The 25,188-nt window shown below is 42.9% G+C and overlaps 1 long non-coding RNA gene across 1 annotated transcript in view; it reads right to left on the bottom strand.

Annotated features, from left to right (window-relative positions):
• The window catches only part of LOC115099489, a 65,298-nt gene extending 45,717 nt beyond the window's left edge, over positions 1 to 19,581 (bottom strand). The window contains exon 1 of the long non-coding RNA XR_003858798.1: positions 19,464 to 19,581. This is a non-coding gene — a long non-coding RNA (uncharacterized LOC115099489). The remainder of the gene's footprint in view (positions 1 to 19,463) is intronic.
• Between the last annotated feature and the right edge of the window lie 5,607 nt (positions 19,582 to 25,188).

Below are 25,188 nucleotides of genomic sequence, written 5' to 3'. Positions count from 1 at the left end.
GCACATAACAAACCCTTAGCACTAGGTAGACACCATGCTATAAAGAAGCACTGTTCAGAAACCAACACATATCTGGGAACCTATATATAGCCTTTCAACTCCCTATAGCAATTGGATGTTTCTCAGTTGGGATCACTTCCCATTGGCTCCACCTCTCCCATAAAAGGAATGCACTTTAACAGTTTCTATGCTGCTGCATATCACACCCCTGAGGACACCAACAGATGACATGACACACTCTTTGTTTCTGTTCAAACACCACTAGCTTGGAGGAGGAGAAAAAGGAGGAAGAGGGCCAAGCCCTCCTGCTACAGCAGCAGCAATAGCTGTGCCTGCTACAGGAGACCAATAGACACAATCACTCCCACCACCATAACAAGTGGATCCTGCAGCAACCTTTCCCTATTTGGTCACCCTAGGCCTCAGCCTGAGGAGGCAACACTTCATCTCCCTACCTAGTAGGACCACCTCCTTGTTTTGCCCCGGGATCTCTGAAAGTCATTTCTGAGGCTGCCCAGCCATTGCTGATCAGAGATGGCCAGATCATTGGGCAACTTCCTCCAGATTTAAGCCTGCAAGCTCTGTGACTGGATCACCCATTCCTAGTTCTGGCGCCTGGGCTCTAGTTGCTATCAGATAAGTAGTTCAGAGGATGGGGTAGGATATCTGTTGCCTGAGGGCCAACTTTTGGAGGCTAGTGAAGGTGGTGGAGTACATTGCCAAGCCTCAAGAGGGCTTCCTAGCCACTCTTAAACTGTTGGGCATGAGGTGATCACCATAGTTCCCAACCCATTAAGCCAATCAGGATCTTATTTATTTATTTTAAAGTTTTTATATACCGCACTGTGGGGTAGAAGTCTATCCATCTAGGCGGTTTACAATAAGACATACACAGTATTGTAACATACATCATTTAAAATACATCACATTTACATTAAATTATTAATCGTGCAAATGCTGTAAGGTTCAGAGTAGAAAAGTTTGTTATTGTATATTAGAAGCACGTGTGAAAAGGTAGGTTTTTAGCATTGTTTAAAATTCTTTACGATCTTGTCTTCAGAGGTTCATGGACCCTTTTCTTTTATGTAAATATTTTAATCCCTTTCCTCTTTTTTTGTTTTACATTTTGTAAATAATTTCACAGTTTAACATTTTACAAGCAAGTTAATTTAAAATGTGTGTCTTTTTCTTATGCATGCAATAGACCATGTCCTCCAAGAGTCTAGCCCCTTTCAGGACAGCCCACTGTACTCCCCCTCTCATCCACACACTTGCATGTGTGTTGCTTGCCTTGCTGCTCTGTCTTCCACTCATCTACCCTTACAGCTGCATCTCTTAAACTCCAAGTTATTTGGGTGAATATTCAATACTTAGTCCCCCTGAATGATCTTGCTGAAATGGGCACAACATATCCAAGCTGCCAGTAATCACTTCGCTCTTATCTCCTCAAAGTGCCAGAGCCGTGAGTGCTGATAAGCCATGGCTATAGTCTCTAGGGGGAAACATTGTCTCTGCTTCTCCACTACTAACTACATTGCACAAGGAGACAAGATGCTGACTTTTAGTGACCTTTTCACCAACAGCAAATATTCCAGCAGAGAAGAGTTGTCATATAGATGTGCAGGTAAGAGCTCCTGTCACCAGAAGCTGTCTATGTCAAGTTCTAATCATTCCCCTCTGCCTTCCAAAAGCTGTTGATGTGATTGAAAGTTAAAAGGAACAAAGTAATCTTATTCCACAAATGCCAAAGTGGAGTACTGCAGGTGTCCGACGTCATTATAGGATGGGCCCTAAACATTCTCCCTGCTTTCAGCAGCTTTCCTTCCTGATAGGGGCCAGCTTACCTCCACAAACATTCATCTGCAAATCCCCGCATTACCATGCCCACCCTTATATCTCTAAAAGTCCCACATGCCAAAGGAGCTCTGTCCTCCAGAGCACCCACTTCCCCTGGCCTTTATCATCTACCAGACATGTAGGCTAAAGGAGTATTTCAGGGCTTTCACATTAAAGCTCCCAGCTTTGAGTCATGAAGGACTCCTTGCTGTTTCCATTACCTCATCCTCTCACCCACCCATACCACTTATAATTTAGAAGGAGCCAGAGAAAGCAAACCTTCAGAGTTTGAGGGAAATCAGCTGAAGTAGGGTCAGAACAATCAGTTCCCTCAGCTGATTCCCATCCAGATCTCAGTTACACTAAATGAAGATTGTAAGGTAGAAATAGCTAATGAAATCCAGTAGAATGAAAAATGTCATAATGCCTCTGCATCGCTCCATGGTGAGGCCGCACCTTGAATACTATGTACAATTCTGGTCACCGCATCTCAGAAAAGATATAGTTGCGATGGAGAAGGTATAGAGAAGGGCAACAAAAATGATAAAGGGGATGGAACAGCTCCCCTATGAGGAAAGGCTGAAGAGGTTAGGGCTGTTCAGCTTGGAGAAGAGACAACTGAGGAGGGATATGATAGAGTTATCTAAAATCATGAGAGGTCTAGAATGGGTAAATGTGAATCAGTTATTTACTTTTTCAGATAATAGAAGGACTAGAGTGCACTCCATGAAGTTAGCATGGGGCACATTTAAAACTAATCAGAGAAAATTCTTTTTCACTCAAGGCACAATTAAGTTCTGGAATTTGTTGCCAGAGGATGTGGTTAGTGCAGTTAGTGTAGCTGGGTTTAAAAAAGATTTGGATACGTTCTTGGAGGAGAAGTCCATTAACTGCTATTGATTAAGTTGTCATAGAGAATAGCCACTGTTATTACTGGAATTAGTAGCATGGGATCTACTTAGTGTTTGGGTAGTTGCCAGGTACTTGTAGCCTGGATTGGCCACTGTTGGAAACAGGATGCTGGACTTTGTGGACCCAGTAAGGCAATTTCTTATGTTCTTATGTTATTAGAAACTAACACCCAGATGTCTTGTAATACACAGGATTCCTATAGTACCCAAATAGTTTATAGTAAATGAAGGCTCTCGCTCTCTCGCTCTCTCTCTCTGATGTAGTAGAAACAACAGAGAATAAATCTAAACCAATTAAAGAAAATACAAGAATTCAGATAGTTTTCATCCACATGTCTTGCTTTACTTACACCTAATATAAAGCTTATGGACTTGGGTTAGCAGATGGCTCCAGGTCATCAAACTAGGACTGGCTTGTCCTGTCCTAATGACCTGGAGCCATCAGCTTATCCTTTTATGCACCAACACAACACAAGCATATAAGAACAATGTCCATGTAATACCCTTATTTTAAAGGCACTTTACAAATGTGTATATATATAGTGAATATTTGCATGTATAAGTTCCACGTGAAAAAATGCCATTTTATAAAACTTCACATGTACTTTTTATATGCATATATCCTGCACCTTTATACATGTATTTATATTTGTTTTATGCACAAATGCGGATATATAAAGGCAGTTTTTATAGCCTATCTTCATAACTGCACCATGTCTGGAAGAAGGGGAGACCTGCTTAGTCAAATTTTCAGCCACGGGAGGTAGACCACCTTGTGAAGGAAGTCATGAAAGTCAGCATATCTTGTATGGGAAGGAGATTTGGAAAGTGGGACTACTGAATAAAGTGGACATGGAGGAATGTTATCTTCCACCATAACAAGAGATTGCAAGACCTCTGTTACAAGTGGCAAGACCTCTGATCCAAGGTCAAAGATAAGCAGTCCACAAGATTAAATTCACCCAAGCTGAATGATTGATCCTCAGCACCATTTCAGAGGCCACAGTGACAAGGGTTGGAGAGCTGGACACCTCATGTTCTCAAGGCTGACAAGGTGAGCAATGCTTGTAAGAAAGACGTAAAAAGGTGCTTGCATATCAATAGTATTATAATCTGTCTACCATACATTTATATACATATGCACCATTTTAGAAATCGTCCATGGTCCAAATGGCAGACAGGGCTTGCAGTCAAGAGCTACACCTGTCAGTCCTCCTTCTGTCCATGCTTGTAGGTGACTAAAAACTGCATAATGGTAGCTTTGACACTTAAGGGAATGCTAGATTTGAAGTTTGTAGAATTGCAGAAGTCCATAGAATGGAGCCCATTGAGCTGTCCTCCATACCAATAAGGAAGGTCCAGTGCTGAGAAGAGGAAAGAGCAGATAGCAACAGTTTGAACATTTTACCTCTTTGCAGGCGATCAGATGGATGATGAATCAGATGGGCCTGGACCCAGTGGCCTTGGAAGGACTGAGCAACATCAATGAGTGCTGCAGGAAAACCTGGAGAAAGTGAGTATGAAGAGGATGGATCAGTACATTCCAGTGCACTGAGGGGATGTAACAACAGAAGCTGAACACTTTCAGGCTTTGTTGGAGGAGGAGGAGCCCAGGCCCAGATATGGCCAGCTAGGTACTGCAGAAGTCATGTGGCATGCTGTATATGAGGGGGAAGGCAGACCATTTGAATAGGGCAGCTTCTTAGGTTGCGAAGATGAAGAGGTGCATTGCATTTCAGTGGAGAGCTGCAAGCTGCTACTTATTAATAGTGTGGCAGACCAGATAGGAGGTCTAAGGGAATACATCCAGGGCCTGAAGGAAGTGGTGTGGGAAGAAATGCAGGGTGTCAGAGAAGAGAAGCAGAGCCTTGGGCAGATGCGGCAGGAGGAAATTCAGGGCATGATAGCAATCTGAAGGGAAATGCTGCAGTAGATGCCACCATGCCAACCATAGCCTGCATGGAATGTTCCATGGTAGCCACTGAGCCCCTGAATGCAGCCTCCACCAGCATTTGCACCACCATCACCCACTGCTGCTGTAGTGATGCCAGCTTGGTGGGATGCTATCCTCATTGTCCACCACCATCCTTCTATAGCCACACCACCTATGGAGGAGCACCAGGCTGGGCCACTCCAAGGGACTCGAACCACCCCCCTAAAAAAGAGGGTGGCCTAGGAAGCATTAAAATATTGTATTCTATGCACTTGTAAATATATGTACAATTACCACTGAAAATTTCTTTGAGTCAGTGTTCCTTTCCTCGACAGATAGCAAACAGCAACACAAATGGAGCAGTATGAGGAGTAAAGGAGATTGTGTTATAGCAGTGGTTCTCAAACCTGTCCTGGAGGAACCCCAAGCCAGTCAGGTTTTCAGGATATCCGCAATGAATATACCATGCTGAGCAGCCACCAATTAGCCAGTATACTGTTTATCCATCTAAATAGCTGGAAAAGTGAGGAGTGAGATGGAGGCATTTCAGAGCACAGCTACTTATCAGCTAGCTTAGTCAAATAAGTGCTGATTTTTAGCCTTATCTGACTTAGCTGGATAAGTCTAGGACAGCCGAATAAGAAATAGGGGTGTTGGAGGTGTTCCGGGGCAGGACAGAGTTAGGCGAGTAACTTATCCAGCTAAATGTGACTTTAAGAGTTACCCGGCTAAGTTTTTGGCCTAATTCTAGACATGCCCGAAAACAGGTCTAAACATGGCTCAAAATATAGTGTAAAGAAAGTGGATTTGGATACATTGGAGGCTGGGGTTGTATATGGAGCAGTAAAAGACTATACTGCAAAGATGAATTATATTTGTCAGTGGCAGGAAAGAAGATCCTAAGTGAAAACTTCAGGCCATACTTCATCAGACATTTAAACTAGAGGTTGGGGGTGGCAGAAGAAGGCCAATGAAATTGGAATGTCACCCCCAAGCATTACAGGAAGTGAAAGGAGAAAATAAAATCAGTCTACTCAATATTCCATGCTTAAGCAAAGGAACAGCAAACCAAAGGAAAACATGTTAGAAAGCTATGACCATAAATGCTTGTAGTCTGGGTAATTAAATTCCAGACCTGTAAGACCTAATGGTAGATGAGACATGGTAGATGAGACATGATTCAACGAGTCTAATGATTGGGGTAAAGCCATCCCAGGCTATAACTTGTTAAGTAAGGACAGAGAAGACCAAAAAGGGGGAAGAGTAGCTCTTTATGTCTGGAAGAAGCATTATGGGCTGTTTCCATTTATACTGGTGTTGTCTACAGGCCTCCGATTCAAATAGAAGAACTGGACAGAGACCTGATCAAAGATGTCCAAAAGGTGGGAAAGAAAGAAGAAGTGTTGCTCATTGTAGATTTTAATCTGTGAAATTGTAATCTGCTGGACGTGGCTTGCAATATCCCTGCTGCAGAATCTGCAAGAATTAGAGAGATAGTGGATGCCCTTCAAGGGACTCTGCTCAAAAAATTGATAGTGGGACCCATGAGAGAGTAAGTGACACTCAACCTGATACTCACAAATGGGGATAATATCTCTAATGTCTGGATAGGTGCTCAGTTGCTTTGGCACTAGATTACAGCCAGGACAGAAAGAAGTCACACGAAGACCCAAGTTTTGAATTTAAAAATGCAGACTTTGACAAAATGGGGACATACCTGCACAAAAAAACTAGAAGTCTGGGAGAAAATGGATGAGGTGAAATAACAGTGGGCCAAATTAAAAGGAGCTAATACAAAGGTAACAAGCCTGTATGTTTGACCGTTATTGGTTGACAAGACCTTGGGTGGGAGTGGGGTAGATGCAATCTAATTTACAGAAGAGAATCTATGGGAAGAGTTAGGAAAGCTGAACATGGACAAGGCCATAGAGCCGGATGAGGTACATCCCAGAATACTAAGGAAACTCAGAGACATACTGATGGGTCTGTTGAAAGACCTATTCAATAGATCCCTGGAAACAGGAATGGTGCAGCAAGACTGAGAAGTGCGGTTATGGTCCCACTTCACAAATGTGAAGCAGAGAGGAAGCTGGAAACTATAGACCAGTTAGCCTCACCTTGGTAGTGGGAAAATTAATGGAGACTCTACTGAAGGAAACAATAGTGAACTATCTATAATCTGATAGGTTGCCGGACCCGAGGCAGCATGGATTCATAAGAAGGTCCTGTCGGACAAATCTGATTGATTTTTTTGATTGGATGACTAGAGAACTGGATCAAGGAGGAGCACTTGTTATGATTTACTTGGATTTCAGCAGAGCTTTTGATACAGTTGAAAATGAAATAAGAGGTGCATGGGGTAATCTGCACAGATTTTCGGTTACTACCCTTAACAAAAGGCATGGAGGTAACCTGCGTACAGCACCATTTACTATCCTTAACAGATGGGGGTAACTGCATGCAGCAGCTGTTACTACTCTTAAAAGAAGGCATGGGAGTAACCTGCATGGAGTGGAAGCTACTACCCTTAACAGAAGGCATGGAGATAACCTGCGTACAGCCACATTTACTATCCTTAAAAGATGGGGGTAACTGCATGCCGCAGCTGTTACTACCCTTAACAAGGCATGGGGTAACCTGCATGAAGTGGCTGTTACTACCCTTAACAGAAGGCATGCGGTAACCTGCACGAAGTGGCTGTTAATACCATGAGCAACTTGCTGGGCAGACTGACTGGATCATTTATCTTTATCTGCTGTCATTACTATGTTGCTTATGTAACACGTGATAGTGAACTCCATCCTGTGGTTGCCTTTTTTTAAAGGGTCTGTAATGCCTTGTAAGAGCCCCTCCCCTGTATCCAAATGCCCTGATGATCCATGTGGGAACGCGACCGACCTCCCTTGAGACCTACGCCCAGCTCATAAATGTAAGCAAAAGGATATTAGTAATCAAGCCCAGCCCTCAGATTTAAACTCCTCCCCTTTTGTCCAAAGTGTACTTCCCCCCTTCAGGAAGCCCACCTCCACACTCTCTGGACCATTTATCATGGGGGGTTTTCTGGGGCAGAAGCAAACCCCATTCCCTCCTGTCCTGCCAGCTCCATCTATCAAAATGGCATCAGCTGATGCCAAACAGTACTTTGCTTAAGGAAGTCTTATATTTGTTCACAGTTAAACAGAGTAAACATGGGAGATAAAGATCAAATGGTCCATCCAGTCTAGCCAGCAAGTTGCTCTTGGTAATAACTGCCACTCCATGCAGGTTACCCCCATACCTTCTGTTGTTTGAATTGAGCCTGTAATATTTGCAGGGTACAGATTTTTGCCCAGGCCATTTCCTGGTAGACTTGAAGTTCCGGACATTACAAAACAAAAATATACAACAAAACCAGTATGACCAACAAATCTGCATCTACACCCAGTTGATGGCTCAATTATATATGAACTCTACACATAATACCATACATTTTCTTTCTTATTTCTGAGTAGCGTGCCTTAAAGATAATGAGAAAATGTGCTGGGAATTTCTTTATTCAGAACCAAAATAAATGCAGTGAGCTGCTTTTAACTACATTTCCTAGACCTGGCCTGCATTTACCTTTAATTAGAATTCTTTTTCTTTTTGGGAAAGCTAAAATGTTTCTTTATGGAGCTCATAGAAAAAAGTGTAATAGTTCTGAAGGAAAAGTGTGAAGGAAGGTGAGAATATATGCACTGTTTAAAAGCAACACCTCTGGCTGTCAGCCTGATGATGACGCTAGATTTTTACAATTTTAATGAGGTCAATAATCAAAATTAAAGCAAAATTAAAAGAGATAACTTATCTGACTAAAGTTATCCAATAAGTTATCTGGGATATTCAGCAGGATAAATGTTCCACTGAATATTGACAAAATTATCTGGTTACTTTTAGCTGGAATTACTTTAAACTCAACCATCAATGTTTGAATATAGCCAGGTGGTTTTAAAGTTATCTGGCTCGATAACTTTAAGCTTATATGTCTATATTAAAATGAAAAACAAGTTTGGGCCAGCAGCCAGAGCTCCCTCTTCCCTTCCGAGCAGAATAAAGGTTGTAGCCAGCAGGCTAAGGCCTAGATTTTCTAACCTACCGCGGCGTCATGAATCGTGGGGGGCGGGCCTGCGATAGCTTTCTCACCCAATAGCGCCATCATAAAAGATGGCGCTATTGGGCGCGAAATAGGCAGCGAAAATGCTCCTTACCTTTTCGCCATCCATGCTGTCTTCGAGGCGTCCTCCCCGGTGCCTCCCCGACTCCTCCTGTTCCGGTCTTGACGCTGCCCCTTTTTGCGTGCGATTGCTTTGAAAAATGACCCCCTAACTCCCCTTCCTCCCTCAAGTCTCCCAAAATCTTGGAAATTTGGCAGGCCAGTCACTCCTCGGCAATTCAATTTGTGGCAAATATGAGTTCCCCTCACCTGCCACTTCCTTTTCATCCCCCAAACCAACCCCAACCCTTCCACCCCTGCCAGTACCTCCTAATATAGCCACATAAAATTAAAGTTATCTGGGAACATGTTCATGGATAACTTTAATCCTCCATTTGTGCCCATGTCTAGAGATAGTTGATTAACTTATTTGACTAATTCCAAATATTGGAATTAACCAAATAAGTTATTTGACTAGCTCAACTCCACCCTGAAATGCCTCCAAAATACCTCCCACTTATCCAGATAAACTTTATCTGTATAATGACTTATCTGTATAAAATTTATCCAGTTAATTCTGGTGTTATTCAAAAGTTGGCATTTACACAGAAAATTCTAAAGTTATCCGGATAAATGCCTTGGAATACTGAGCTCAATGTGAATCTATATTCACAACCACAAGTAGCAAGGACAGCACTTCACCTTGGCTCTAAAGGAACTGGTGAGCATACAAGGGTCTAGGTATGAAATGTGCCTTATCTTTAGAGCTAAAGCCTGAAGAGAGGTGATCCGCAGTACTGGATTATTTTATTTTATTTTAAATAATATTTTTATTTATCCGATCTGAGTCAGAATCAATACAATGCCCAACTCGAACTATTTTGAATATAAATTTTCAGATTTTATTAAATTACAGAAATTTTAACAATTATTAGATTAGATTATTTTTTTTTACTTTTAATTGTCCAAATTTCTCGATCCGTTTCGTATTCACCCACATTCAGATTTATCCATTCCTTATTCATTCTTCCACTCGTTACAGTAATATATTATCTTCTGACATTTTGTAATATAACTCAGCTATATTGTGACATTTATCATTCCATTTGTTAATTGTGACTAAAATAGGTGTTCCAGAACATTCCAGATCATGGGATCCCAATTTTCAAATGATGGGGGGGTGCTAAACTCACCACAAATAACCCCTCCCTGGACTTAGTAAAGGAGTTTGTTCAGTAATGGGGATGCTCAAGCACCCATGTGACCCACCCAGTTCACACAATATGCCTTTAAATGATGTGCATGGGTTGGGCCCCTAATGTAGAAACTGTTATGTTCTTGATCTAGCATGAGAAATCTCATCCAGTCTCCTAATCTGGGCCTGCTTCCAGTCCACTAGGATAATTGTGCTGTACACCACCTTTCTAGGAACTAGGTCTTGGTTGATCACCTAAGAACCATGACTATTATATTTTCTGCTCCTGAAGGAGGGTCAGGATCTCCTGTTGTAGGCATTGCCCACCACTGAAAGAAACACTTAATACCGACAGCCAGCAAAAGAGAAAAATCTTTATTAATAAGATATCTTAGGAAGGAGGTAGTGCAGTGAGGAAAGAGCTGCTAATAACGATCCAGGGGTGAGGTTTGCTTACCCAGCCCCGTTGGAGCACCTGAGGATATTTTGCCTGCTGAAATCTCTAGACTGACATCATTAACTTGAGACGCAGGAGGGCTTTAAAAACGCCCTTCCTGTGAAGTATTCCTGAGGTGGTGCGGTGAGGAAAGAGCTGCTAATAACGACCCAGGGGTGAGGTTTGCTTACCCGGCCCCGTTGGAGCACCTGAGGATATTTTGCCTGCTGAAATTGCTGGACTGACGTCATTAACCTGAGACGCAGAAGGGCTTTGTCTCATTTGGTCGGTATTTTGTCCTTTTACTCTTAAAAGGGACTGAGTTGGTTTACCTTGAATATCTGTAACTTCACCGAGGCCTCCACTTGATTGATCCAGTATTTTTTCAACAAAGAAGAGTGGGAAATAAAACCTCTTAAAATACCTTAAGTGTGAAATTGATTGGAAAGCCTCATACTAAGCGTAAGGGCAGGATACAAGCCGAGGCCTCAACAGCTCAGGTCCCAACGCAGCCTACAATAGAAGGGATTTTTTTTCCCCTCCAAATAAATATCTCCGGGAGTGCTGTCTGTTACGTCTGTACTGCCTGGTGAGGAACGCATCCAGGCCCTGTTGGACTCACAAACATCATTAAGCCCCGGAGCTCCTGAGACCCCCATCTCACCCCTGCAGCAGGCAAACCCAGCAATCAGGTACATTTGACAATTGGAAGTCGGTGAGTGAATTGTTACCTGTTGAGGCAATTACTGAGAATAAACCTGCTGATATTGTGTCTATTGGAGGCATGGTAAATCCACTCCAGCAGTGATAGCAAGAGCTGGGCGCGACTGGAGGGGAAGAACCACAGCCAATACCGAAGACTTCAACACTTTTGAGGCAAATGGATCGGACAGTGCTAGCCCTGAAAGGGCAGGAATACTGTCAAGAAGCTACAGTAGAAACACGCACTTCAGTACCCTTGAGAATATCTGGAAGGCACTAGTCTCCCTTGAAACCTCAATTAGTAATTTATCCAATATAGGGCCTCATTTTCCAATATCGCATTGGTAATGCATTAGGGGGCGTTACCAATGCAAATGAGGCTTCTTTCGTGCAGTGGGGAAACATCGCGTGCGGCGATGTTTTCGCCATTCACGAAAACATTAGCGCCGCACACGATGTTTTCCCAGTGTGCAATGATTCTTTCATCGCGGTGCACGATATTTGCTAGAGAGAGAGAGAGAGAGAGAGAGAGAGAGAGAGAGAGAGAGAGAGAGAGAGAGAGAGAGAGAGAGAGAGAGAGAGAGAGAACCTTACTATAGTGCCTATGCCCTAGACAGGTATTTGAATCCCTATGGGAGGGCCACCTACTAACTCGGGGTGGGGATTAGGTAATGAGCGTCGGGGGTTGGGGGCCACTTTCGCATTCCACATGAGATCTACGGACAGAACAGTGGTCTCTAGTGCAGATTTGCTGGCCGTCGGAGTGAGGACGCTCACTCCAAGAAGTGGTTTGGGCAACGTTCTCTCTACCTAGCTTGATGGACACTCTACCTGGGCAACAACATGCTAGGTGGAGAGAATGTTGCCCAAATCTCCTCTTGGAGTGAGCGTCCTCACTCCGACGGCCAGCAAATCTGCACTAGAGACCACTGTTCTGTCCGTAGATCTCATGTGGAATGTGAAAGTGGCCCCCAACCCCCGACGCTCATTACCTAATCCCCACCCCGAGTTAGTAGGTGGCCCTCCCATAGGGATTCAAATACCTGTCTAGGGCATAGGCACTATAGTAAGGTTCTCTCTCTCTCTCTCTCTCTCTCTCTCTCTCTCTCTCTCTCTCTCTCTCTCTCTCTCTCTCTCTAGCAAATATCGTGCACCGCGATGAAAGAATCATTGCACACTGGGAAAACATCGTGTGCGGCGCTAATGTTTTCGTGAATGGCGAAAACATCGCCGCACGCGAATGAGGCCCTATAGCCTATCATGGGGCCTACACGTCTTATCAGTTTTAGTTTTTATTATGCTGCCATTATCTTTCTGCCTCTTCATTGCCTCCAACAGGTTTATCTCCACAGAGACCCCTCGAGGCATTAACACATTTCCCCGTTTGTCATATTTAGTATGACAATCTTATGCTCCAGTATCACTGGCCTCCATCTCGTGTTGTACCCAAGTAGCTAAGGGTTAGGCTAAAACTTGTACCCATCATAGGGGTGGAAGCTCTGGGCATCTGGATGGGCTTTAGGTTTAATTGAGGATGATTTGTAACATCTGGAATTCTTATTCTCCTTGGGGCTCTAAATTATCATAAAAGGCAAAAGGCTGGAGGAGGATCATTATGCCTGAACACAAACCCAGGGGCCTATTCCCAGTGTCACTCCTCACCTCAGTTACTCATCTACTTCTCAGCCTGGTCAGCCATTGTCTACTTTACTTCCTTGTCTGGTGTTGCAGGCTTTAATGTGTGAAGAGTGGATCTGAGCTTTTTTCCCTTTAACTTTCACTGCTGTTGGTATAATGAGCAGGACTTGGTAGGGCCCCTCCCAACGTGGTTTAAGAGCGTTTGCCTGGAGGATGTTTTGGATCAAAACAGCATCCCTAGGCTGTAGTCCATGTACAAAGTCAACTCGAGGTTTAGCAGTGCAGCATTGATCTATTGAAATATCTTAGAAATAGCTTCAGATAATACTATGTAATAGGAAATCATTGAATCTGTTAATGAAGATGTCACATTCCATTAAGTATTGGCATGGGGTGCCCAATAACCATTTCAAATAAGCTCAGGTTGGTGGTCTAGGCTGCTATACTTCTCATACTAAATAAGACTGCTGGCAGTACCTCCGATCAGGGCAACCCAGTTTTATTTTTCACAGCTTTTGCCAGTCTAATTTTAATAGTCTGGTTTATCCTTTCAGCTTGGCCAGAAGACTGGATGTGGAATGCATAGTGAAGCCTATGTTTCATACCATAGCGGTAGTCACTTATTATGAAATTAGGTATACCCCACATAGGTATATATTCTCTTAGCAAAACTTTGGCCACTGTAACAGTTGTAAAGATAGCCTCAACCCATTAACTGAATTGTTTCACAATGACTAGATAGTACTGGTATCCTTGGACTTTTATTTTTATTTTTTTTAATTCTGAAGGTCATGCATTCTCTTCTATATGAGATCTTACAAGTCTGCATGAATGAAATCCTAGGAATGTCATGTGATGTGAGTGTATGTTTTTCTTTTTTCTTTTTTTTGTGGATTAGCCCTGAGGTGAAAGCCTCTTGGAACATCCTTTCTCTGCATCAGCCCAGAGGTAAATCCGGCCCTAGGAAAGGTGATTCCCTTGCTGCATTCAGTGGAAAAAGCCTCATGCTTTTAACATGTGTCTCGGTGTTAATCTTGTGCACAGGGTTAGTACAGGATGTTATAGAAGTGTATGATGGTGTTTCTTTATTTTAACTTGGACTTTGCTTTTCATATCAGGAAGTAATCCATAACAGTATTATCTACAAACATCTGTGCTGGTGGTAGAGTTGCGTGGGCCCCTGCCTTGACAGCTTCGCGGATACAGAAATAAATTTATCAGTTGCCCTGCAAGAACGTCTCATGTCCTGATCTTTAATTAATATGTATTTGAGAATTAAATTGACAGATGTTAAGGTCTGTTTACGAATACTTCCTATGTTATCCATTATTCTCTGCTGATTTATACCTATGAAGGTCATTATTGTAAACCTTGTGATCTTTACATGGAAGGACAATATATAAAATGTCTAAATAAATAAATAGATAGGTATGTATAAAATAGAACTGCAATTGCACAAATGGGCCCCAAGTGACCATGTAGTTTGCTGAGGAATTTTAGTTCCAGTAGTAACATTATGTTTTGCCCAAATTATACAGTCTTGCACAAATTTTACTGCAATTAGCTGAAACCCAGGGCTGTAACCATACCTTACGAAAAGCTGAAACCATCCCATTTTTTTTCCATTTGTTCCATTGTATGATACATTGGAGCAAGATAAGGTCCCAAAGATTGGGAAGCAACTGGGTGACCATAACGGGTAGGGGTGCCATCAGTTCCAGCATGACAGCTGAGCATCCCTATTACTGTGTGATCAAGATCACACATGTGCCTCCATCATCTCTTTTGTAAAATCTGTAATGCAATGTAACAGGACAATCAGTACATGGTAAGCTCTTTGGGGATGGAAAAATGAAGATGACTGGCAAAGTAGGAGTGGAAAACTTTATAGAAGATATAGGAACACAGCACATGCAAGGCCTTGCTTTAAAGAGTACCTCAGAAGCAGGCCGATACAGTAAGATGTGCGGGAGAGCCGGCGAGTGCCCAGGCCACTCTCCTGGGTGCGTGATTCAGTAAATAAAGATATGCAAATTATTTATTTATTTATCTATCTATTTATTTATTTATTTTTCTATACCAACATTCTATATGGTATATCACATCGGTTTACATATAACAGAATGTCTAAGGCTGGCCTTAATGACAAGATACAGTATAACATATTAAATTGAGAACCTAGTTAACTATATACAGCAGGTTAACTGATAGTATAATAAAATACCATGTTTGTTAACTTAACTTATTACAATATATTCAGGTTAAGGTTAATTATGTACAAGGCTGGACTGGGATTAGGTTAAGGTTAATTATGTACAAGGCTGGACTGAATTATGTACAAGGTTAATTATGTACAAGGCAAGGTTAAGGTTAATTATGTACAAGGCTGGACTGAATTAGGGCCCACGGCAGCTGTCAGCGGGTTTGACAGCCGACGCTCAATTTTACTGGCGTTGGTTCTGGAACCCGCTGACAGCCATGGGCTCAGAAAATGGACGCCGGCAAAATTGAGCGTCCGTCTTCCAACCCACGGGCCATGGGCAGATTTTTAATTTTTTTTTATGTTTGGGGCATCCGACAATATCGCTATGATATTAAGTCGGAGGGTGTACAGAAAAGCAGTTTTTTATGCTTTTCTGTACACTTTCCCTGTGCCGGCCAAAATTCTGCCTTTGGACAGGCGTTAATTTCTGAAAGATAAATGTGCGGCTTCCCGCTGCACATTTTACTTTCTATATCGCGTGGGAATAACTAATAGGCCCATCAACATGCATTTGCATGTTGCGGGCGCTAATAGTTTCGGGGGGGGGGGGGGGGGTTGGCTGCGCGTTTTTGACGCGCTATTACCCCTTACTGTATAAGGGGTAAAAATAGCGCGTCAAAAAAGCATGGCCAAACTGGGGCTAATCGGCCCGATGGTGAGACATTCAGCATCGTGCTCCATTCTACAGTACTCACCAAAACCTTTTCATTGAAGGCAGAATTCCACAAGTAGCCCATGAACCACATTTTTCAAGATGCGGTCTGTGGTGCATCTTCCTTGTCCACAGTATGCAACCCCCCTCTCTGGTTTAGGGGCCAGAAGGACAGGGACACACAAGGACCCCAGGGCCAATCCTTTCACTCTCTCCCACTCCAATACAATCCCAGACCCCAGGACAGAGTACTCTTCCAATTGGGGGTGGGGGTGGGGTGGGAGGAATAAATCCTCCAAGGCCCAGATGGACTGGGGTGACTCTTAATTCAGTGCTTTCAACTTCCAGGGATGTGAGTGCCAACCAAGTACACTCTAGGCTCAGAGTGAGGGTCCAAATGAAATCTTCATTTTCTGAATTCCTAAATAGCAGGGATGGCACTTTCACATCGGATCTTGGCATGAAAAGGTGAAACTGACACTTCTCCAGTTGTTTCTGTGCAAATGTCTCTTGGAATTAGGCAGGGCAATTCTCCCCCTCCCGGGCTTGGAATAGCACGGTCCCCAGCTGGACAGGTATCCTTAGTTGGGCGGAAAAATACTTCCAAAACTACTGATGGCAGAAAAGATTACAGTCTTTGCACAAACATCTCCCCAAGGTGAAGACTCTGCTGGGGGCCTCCAAAGGTTACAAAAGCTTCTGTTCTTCATCTGTCATGTTTGAAAATTCTGCCTAAAGTTTGCAGATAAAAAAAAAAAATCCGACTTTTATCCTGTGCAAGTGATATGACAATTCCCCTCCTATCTGTCTTTGTGGACAGTTGTAGAATTACCCCTATGTGTCTCTGTACAGTGCTGCATATATCTGGAATAAATCCTAATAATAATAATGAGCAGTTCTTCCATCTGAAAGCCCAGCAGGAAATGTTGATATCCCAACCTGAAACTAATGATCTTTAAAACTTGCCACGTCTCCATTGCCCACTCAGCAATTCATATCTGCTATTATAAAATGTCTAGAGTACATGAAAAGGGGGTGGGGGAGAAACTTTGTGACCATCTGTTGTTGCTCTGAGCACTGCTGGCAGTGCTGGTTGTCATGGAAACCATGGTTTCTGCAAGTGGTGGCCACCGCTGGTGCCATTCTCGCCAATCAGAACCCAGGACCCTCTTCCTGCTCTTCCAGGCCACACCCCCGCCCGCTGGCTAATTTTTGTAATTTGTAAGGAGCTTTGCTCAAATCTTCTCATTCTCATCCTGGCACCACATGGCCAAATAAATTGGAAGACTGCTCTGCATGTTGGATTTGTCTGAAGAGCACGGTACAGGAAGCAGATCCATGCCATTTCATAAACATTTGCAAGGGAAAGGGTCTGCAAATGCAAACCTTCGGATAGGAGGGCAGAGACTTTCCTTGATCACCAGCGTTAAGGGAAGGACCGGGGCCACCACGGAACACGGCCTGTATTGCTGCATTCTGAGTTTCTATCAAAACTGCCGAGAATTAGTTTCTGTGGCTGATGAGTGTTTGTATAAGAGAATGAACCATCTGGTGCAAGCTATGGGTTAAAATGATCAACATAATTCTTTTGCGCTCTGGTGACTGTTCCAGAATTCAAAGTATTTACTTCTTTTTCAATGTTTTCACTGTGCACAGAACAAAAAAAAAAAAAACACAAAAAAAAACCCTGAGCTGTAATGTTTTCTTTCATTTTAAATGATAGACGGACTAAGCCTTTGCAACATTAAAAGGTGCACCTACACTGAAATTTCTCTCAATTATGCTGATGCACACTGAAATAGAAAATTCATGTGAAAACACTTAGAATGATCGAGCGTGTACTGATTTTGCTTGTTTTTTTTTAACGTTAGTTTTCTATGGATATGTCCTTCTGGAGTATGCAGATGTAAAACAAACGACTCTGACATTTGTGTTTCATGCTCTCCGGTACTGAGTGCTCTTCTGCCTCAGGGCTTAATGTGGGGGAATGGCCTGGAGTGCAGTTCTGGCTCTTCTTTTCAGGCTTAAGAGGCAGAGCAGCAGGGGTTTTCTGCCCCAGCCCTTCCCCCTCCAGGCAGCTGCAAGGAAGAGGAAGAGGAGGGGGAGAGCCTGGAGCACTCTGCTCCCTAAAGCAGCGTCTCCCCTCTTATTCCCCCTCCCGTTTTGCAGGGAACAGAAAGGAAAGGGGTGATACTGAGGCAAAGATTGCAGAGCAAAGAACAGACACAAGCATAGTTTGAGTTAGCACAAGTCTGAAACTCGCAGGCAGTAGTGCCATTTGACAAGGCTTCACTCCTGGGCTTGAGGAGTGGCCACTACTGCACGCAACTTTCAAACTTGTGCCAATCCTACCCCTTTTTTGTATCCGTTACCGAGGGCTTAATTTCTGGCAGAACACATTCTGCCACCTTTGTTTCCGGGACCCAAAAAAAAACCAAAGCTGGTGGTGTAAATCAGTTCTGGCTCTCCTGAGGAAACAAAGCAGAGCCGGTAGTTACATGGATAATTTATGGCCCCCTAGCCCTTGGAAGAAGCAGAGAGTGCTGGAGCTGCTTACCCAGAGACATGACTTTCTCAGCTATTGGTGTGTGTGTGTGTGTGTGTGTGTGAGGAGAGAATTCACATCCGGCCCTGGCACCGCCCATGTCACCTCCATCCACAGATCCACTTCCTTAATATGGGTAGCCAGGACTGACGCTTCTGCCAACGCCCGTCCCTTCAAAACCAATAAATACACTTAATACAGGTTGGGATCAACAGGCCGCAGCTATTATTAAAAAACATCCCGGAGCCCGAGCCAGCTCACTGTAACAACCAATTACCCACCCATCTGCCACAAAACCAGCAAGACGGGTAATAAGAGGCTATCCCAGCCTGTATGCAAGTTATAAAATCGGGCGTACATGTGTGCTTGCTCCTTTTAAAATCTACCCCATACTGAATAGCTCAATAGGTATGAATAAGTTAGCAGAAGCATTACGCATCCTCTTACCTGGAACTTGCTTAAAATATATAAACAATTCTAACTGACTAGACCCTAGGCATGAACAGGAACTAAACCACAGTCTCACCAATTAAAGGAAACATAGTCCATATGCCTATATGTAAAAAATCACCTGAGGTAAAGATTTCCAAATTATCCCTATCAACTGAAAAGCAGGTTGTTAATACAAACAAAAAACACACTTTGAAATGTCTGTATTGCAATGCCAGAAGTCTAAGAAGTAAGATAGGGGAGTTAGAGTGTATAGCAGTAAATGAAGAGATATACATAATTGGTATCTCAGAGACCTGGTGAAAGAGGGTAATCAATGGGACAGTGCTATATCAGGAAACAAATTATATCGCAATGATAGGGAGGATCAACTTGGTGGGAGTGTGACACTTTATGTCCAGGAGGGTATAGAGTCCAACAGAATAAAGATCGTACAAGAGACTAAATGTTCAGTAGAATCTTTCTGGGTAGAAATCCCATGTGTGTTAGGTAAGAGTATAGTGATAGGAGTAAACTACCGTGCACCAGGCCAAAATGGTCAGACAGACGATGAAATGCTAAGAGAAATCAGGGAAGCTAATCAATTTGGCAGTGCAGTAATAATGGGAGATTTCAATTTCCACAACAGTATCGAAGCAAAGCCTTGCACATCAGCAAGTAACCAACAATAATGGTGCAGGGACAAATCTTCAATTCCACAAGTTCTGAATTTATTATGTATAATAACTCACAAAGATGAAGATGGCAACTCCACAGATCAAACAGCAATCATTTGTACAAAGTCCCCCGATACGGTCCCATGTTTCGCGGCGGCTGCATCGGGAGGGACCACAGGAGTTTTAAACAATCTGTAAACAAGGATAAACATATAGTGGAATACAAACATACGCTACTATACTCAAACCATTCAAAAGAGAAGTGTACATACCATTTTCAGCAGTCAAGGAGCGCAAGCGCCCTCAGTCTGACAGACATTTAAAACAGAAATTGGTGCGAAACCGAGATCCCTCGCGAGATCCTTCAACCAATCATAACAGAGCACATATCAGCAAAATAAATACCACTCAATCTCCTTATTGAGGCCTCCCAGGCTTACTGTATCCAACATATAAATCCATCTCTGTTCTCTTCTCCCCAGTACCTCAGAAAAGTCTCCTCCCCGGGATGGGGGGGGAGACCACCTCAAGCATGGTGAAAGAGAGATCCGAGATGGAATGATTAAACTGGGACCAGTGAGTAACAAGGGGTTCATCCATTCTAAGATATCATATGTTGGAACAGTGTTCAGACATCCTTGTCTTAACCATTCTCATAGTCTTTCCTACATATATGAATGGGCAAGGACAGTGCACTAAGTATACCACACCTTTGGTTGTGCAATCAGACTTAGATCGTAGACGAAATGTAGGTCCAGTTTTTGGATGTTTAAATGCAGTAGCCACCTCGGTGTGTTCACACATGGTGCAGTGCCCACAAGGGCCATGCCTCCCTTCCAAACTAGACCCTGTTTGGTGCCTCAAAAAATTGGCATGTACAAGTTGGTCATGTAAGTTCCTTCCCCTCCGGAACATGAATCGGAGGGGACCCTGAAACAGATTGGAAAGTGAAAGTGCGTTCCAATGTCTGCGAATCATGTCTGCAATAATTTTTCCTACAGTAGAAAACGGGAGAATACAATTGTAACTAACATCCTCCTCCGCGTCACCCGAGGGAAGGAAAAGCCAATCCCTATTTGAATAAAGGGCACGTTTAAATGCCTTTCTGACCACCCGTGCCGGGTATCCCCTCTGCATAAATCTGGCAGTCATACTTTTTGCTTGGTTCAAAAATTCAGAACGGGAGGTGCATAATCTCCGCAGCCGTAGGAATTGTCCAATGGGGATATTATCACGGAGAGCCCTCGGATGACAACTTGAATATGCTAAAAGCGTGTTCCGGTCAGTGTCTTTCCGGTAGAGAATGGTAATGAAATGGCCCTCCCCTTTTGAAATAAGAATATCCAAAAAGGCTATTTCAGAAGGGTGGATACAAACATTAAACTGTAGATGAGTGTTAAGAGAGTTTACCCAGTCCATAAACATATAAAACTGGATGTCTGTGCCCACCCATATCAAAAACACATCGTCTATATAACATAGCCATAAGGGAATAAAAGAGAACCATTCCGAAGGGTAAATCAAAGAGGACTCAAAATAATCCATATACAGGCAAGCGAGACTGGGGGCCATAGTAGCCCCCATCGCTGTGCCTTTAATTTGCTGGTAGTAAGTTTTGTCAAATCCAAAAAAATTTTTGTCAGGGCTAATTCCGCAAGTTGTAGCAAAAACGATGAGGGGATACAGTAGGGCTCAGGACGAGAATTTAGGACATTTTCAATAACCCGGAGGGCTTCTCCCTGAGGGATGTTCGAATATAGGGAGATGACATCCAAGGTCACAAAAAAGAAACTTCCCGAGGGCACAGGCAATGCAGCCAAAATGGAAATGAGGTGGGCAGAATCTCTCACATAGGATTTGATCCTCAATACAAATGGCTTCAAGAAGATGTCCACGAATTTAGATAAAGGCTCCAGAAGGGAGCCAATGCCCGAGACAATGGGGCGGCCTGGGGGATGAGGTAGGGTTTTATGAATTTTAGGGAGGGTATAGAAAACCGGCATAATCGGATGAGATGTCACCAGGAATTTCCCTTCCCTGTTGGTAATAATATTACGGTCAAGCGCCCCTTGCACCAATGTTTTTATTTCCCTCAATAGTGACTCAGTCGGGTCATCGACCAACGGTGTATAAAAAGAGGAGTCATTTAGCTGACGTAATACTTCAGTCTCGTATGCTACCCTGTCTAAAACGACTATACCCCCTCCCTTGTCCGCGGGTTTTATAACGATCGAGTTATCACTAGCTAAATCCCTGATAGCTACCATCTCCTGTCTCGTCAGATTATAGTGAATATATTGTTTGTTGGATGTAAGTGTCTGTGCATCTGAACATACCAAGCGTTCAAAGGCCCCTAATAGTGGATCAACCGGCCCAGGAGGCATCCAACGAGATTTCTTAGAGATTACAGAGGAGTCCGGAGCGGAAGGAGACTCCGCAAAAAACAGTTTCAATTTTAATATGCGAAAAAAACGATGTAAGTGAACCTGTACATCAAACGCATCACATTTAATAGTTGGTACAAAAGATAGTCCCTTGTGTAGGGCCCCCATTTCTATATCTGTTAACTGGAGAGAAGATAGGTTGAACACCGTCCCAAGATCTATTGCCATGGATCAGGAGAAGGCCGAGGTGTTCGTGTAACTTTCTGAGACATTGGAGGGCCTGGCCGGGAGCGCATGCTGCGGGTTTCCCGGAGCATCTGGCCAGAGTCTTAAAAAAGAGGCAGCAATGGATGAGTAGCATGCAGATGCAGGAGCAATAGTTGAAGGTGGTGGTTCCGTTTGAGCAGGGATAGTAGCGGCCCGGGGTTTTTGAAATTGCCCCCGACTTCGTTGTATATCTTCGCCGGATGAGTCTTCTGATGATGAAGTGTCCTGCGCAAAGGTCACCTTTTTCTGCGGTTTCTTTGCCGTCCATTTATAGACGTATCCCGTCCTGTAATCAGTCTCGTTGCGTTGAAATTTGCTAAATTTAACAGCCTTCAAATCACTGCGAAATTTAGTAAGGTTATCTTGAAACTCTTGATGTTGTTGATCAAAAACTTGCACAGCCGTCGAATGTTTAATCAAATCTAATTTTTGTGATACCTCCTCCTGTAGAGACTGCAAAAGATCTTTGTTGGTCTCAATAATGAGAACCATTAGATCCAAGGAGCACTTATTTAAGATTTGGTTCCAGCGGGTCAAAAAAGATGAATTTTCAGTATGTAATCTGGGTTCCTTTTGTATACGGAGACCTCTCGGTATCCGTCTTACCCGGCAGTATTCGATTAATGTAGATGATTTCAATTTCCCCAATATTGACTGGGTAAATGTAACATCAGGACATGCTAGAGACATAAAGTTCCTGGATGGAATAAACAACTGCTTCATGAAGCAATTGGTTCAGGAACCAATGAGAGAGGGAGATATTTTAGATTTAATTCTTAGTGGATTGCAGGATTTGGTGAGAGAGATAATGATGGTAGGGCCACCTGGCAATAGTGATTATATCATAATCAAATTTGAACTAATGACTGGAAGGGGGACAATATGTAAATCTACAGCTCTAACACTAAATTTTCAAAAGGGAAACTTTGATAAAATAAGGAAAATAATTAGAACAAAACTGAAAGGTATAGCTGCAAAGGTTAAAAGTGTTCAACAGGCGTGGACATTGTTTAAACATACAATATTAGAAGAGCAATCCAGATGTATTCCACGCATTAAGAAAGATGCAAAGAAGGTAAAACAATTACTGGCATGGTTAAAATGCGAGGTAAAAGAGTCTATTTTAGCCAAAAACCATCCTTCAAAAATCTGAAGAAGGATCCATCTGAAGAAAATATGAAAAAGCATAAGCATTATCAAGTTAAGTGTAAAACATTGATAAGACAGGCTGTAGAGGCAAAAACTCATAATAAAATTTTTTAAAAATATATCCAAAGCAAGAAACCTGTGAGGGAGTCAATTGAACCATTAGATGACCAAGGTTAAAGAGGGTCTTAAGGAAGATAATAATGTCATCAGATTTCCGAGGTGTTGTCATGAATAATAAATCATGGTTGATATATAGTGCACTCTTAAAGGCCTGTTTGATGAACTTATTGAGGTAACCACATCTTTAAAAATTACCATACATAATGCAGGCTTCAGACAAAAATTCCTAACATGTGGAAGATAAATGGCTTAACCTGAAAAATTGTCCGACTGGCATGTAATTGTGAATATGGGTGACAACTGGCATATGAAAGCAGAGTGTTTTTAATCAGTGGTTTTTCTAAAAATGGTTGTAGAAAAAGAAGTGGCTGTTTTATGAAGAGAAAAGTGCAGGAGCAAAATCGGAAAAGGATGTACTACAGGACAGAACTGAAGATGGTCATTACATGAATTGAGCCAGTTGAGGAACATAAAAAATTGAAACTCTAAGCCTTTCCAAACCATAAACACTTCATCTACATAAAGTGACCATGTTATACGTAGGGGCCAAAAATGAGAGTGGTACAAAAAATTGGCTTCGAAATTAGAAACATAAAGGCAGGCAATGTTGGGAACCATGGTGCTCCCCCCCCCCCCCCCCATAGCCATGCCTTTGATTTGTTGAAAAAAAGAATTATTGAAAGTAAAAAAAAACAACAATTGTGAGCGCAATGCATGTAAGTTCAGTGAGGAAAGGCACTAGAGCTTGTGGTACATCAGAGCGGTCGAATAAAGTTGTGTTAACGATGTTAATGGCTTCAGGTTGGGGGATATTTGTGTATAATGATTCTATGTCCAATTAGCCAAGATACAACCAGAGGATGTTAAAGTGAGTTGATTAATGACGGAGATAAAATGATTGGAGTCATATATATAGGAAAGAGCTTCAGAAGTTTAGGTATCTAAATTTATGTGAAATTTCAGCTGAAAACATAGGCCCCTAAGTTTGGCTAAGAATAGGTACCAAACTTAAGTCTAAATTTAGGGACTCAGCTTTGTATGAATATTGGCCTCACAAAGTAACTTGCAGAAGTCTCATAGGGGGTCATTTACCAGATGGATCGTACGCGATTAGGGATGTTTCGCACGCGAAAAGTCCCTTATCGCGTGCGATACCAAGATGGGGGCGGAGTCGGCCCCGGAAGAGGAGGAGTCGGGGTGTCACCGGGGCCGACTCTGCGAAGGCGCCGCGGACGATGAAAAGGTAAGGGCCTTTTCGTGTCCTATTTCTCGCCCAATAGCTACACCTTCTATGGTGGCGCTATTGGGTGCGAAACCGGAAGCGATCGCACCGCGGTGGTGCGATCGCTGCCGGCTAGCGCAGGACCACCCCCCGTTTCGGCCCCCCACCCCTCATTACCTAAAGTATCGCAGGCCTGCGATACTTTAGAAAATGAGGCCCACAGAGAGCCAGTCAAGGCAGAGGTTAAGAATAATACTCTAGATTTCCTGAAATTAGTCCCATGCTTCTAACTTCTCGCCTTCCCCCTCTAATTCTTGCACAAACCTACACACAAACACATTCAATCAATGTGTGGCATCAAGTTAGCTCACAGTTTATGAAAAAGGATTTTACATGGTCTCCAAAGCCACTAGCACCTCTGCTGCAACATGCTTTATGTTAGCTCAATAAAAGGTACCACAGACTACAAAAGTTCAGGAGCCAAAGATTTTTTAAGAACTATAAACTCATTGCCCAGTGCCCCACAATGAACTGCTACATCTCAGATCAGACCTTAGAATATTCTTTCTTCATAATCCCAGTTTACTATATATTTACAGGTTTATTTTTATTTCAAATGTGTCACTGAGTTTTGTTTAGCTTACCAAAATGGGTAGGC

This window comes from Rhinatrema bivittatum, chromosome 9 (assembly GCF_901001135.1).
Source record: "Rhinatrema bivittatum chromosome 9, aRhiBiv1.1, whole genome shotgun sequence".
Lineage (NCBI taxonomy): Eukaryota > Metazoa > Chordata > Amphibia > Gymnophiona > Rhinatrematidae > Rhinatrema > Rhinatrema bivittatum.
This window is presented reverse-complemented; position numbering and strand designations above follow the sequence as displayed.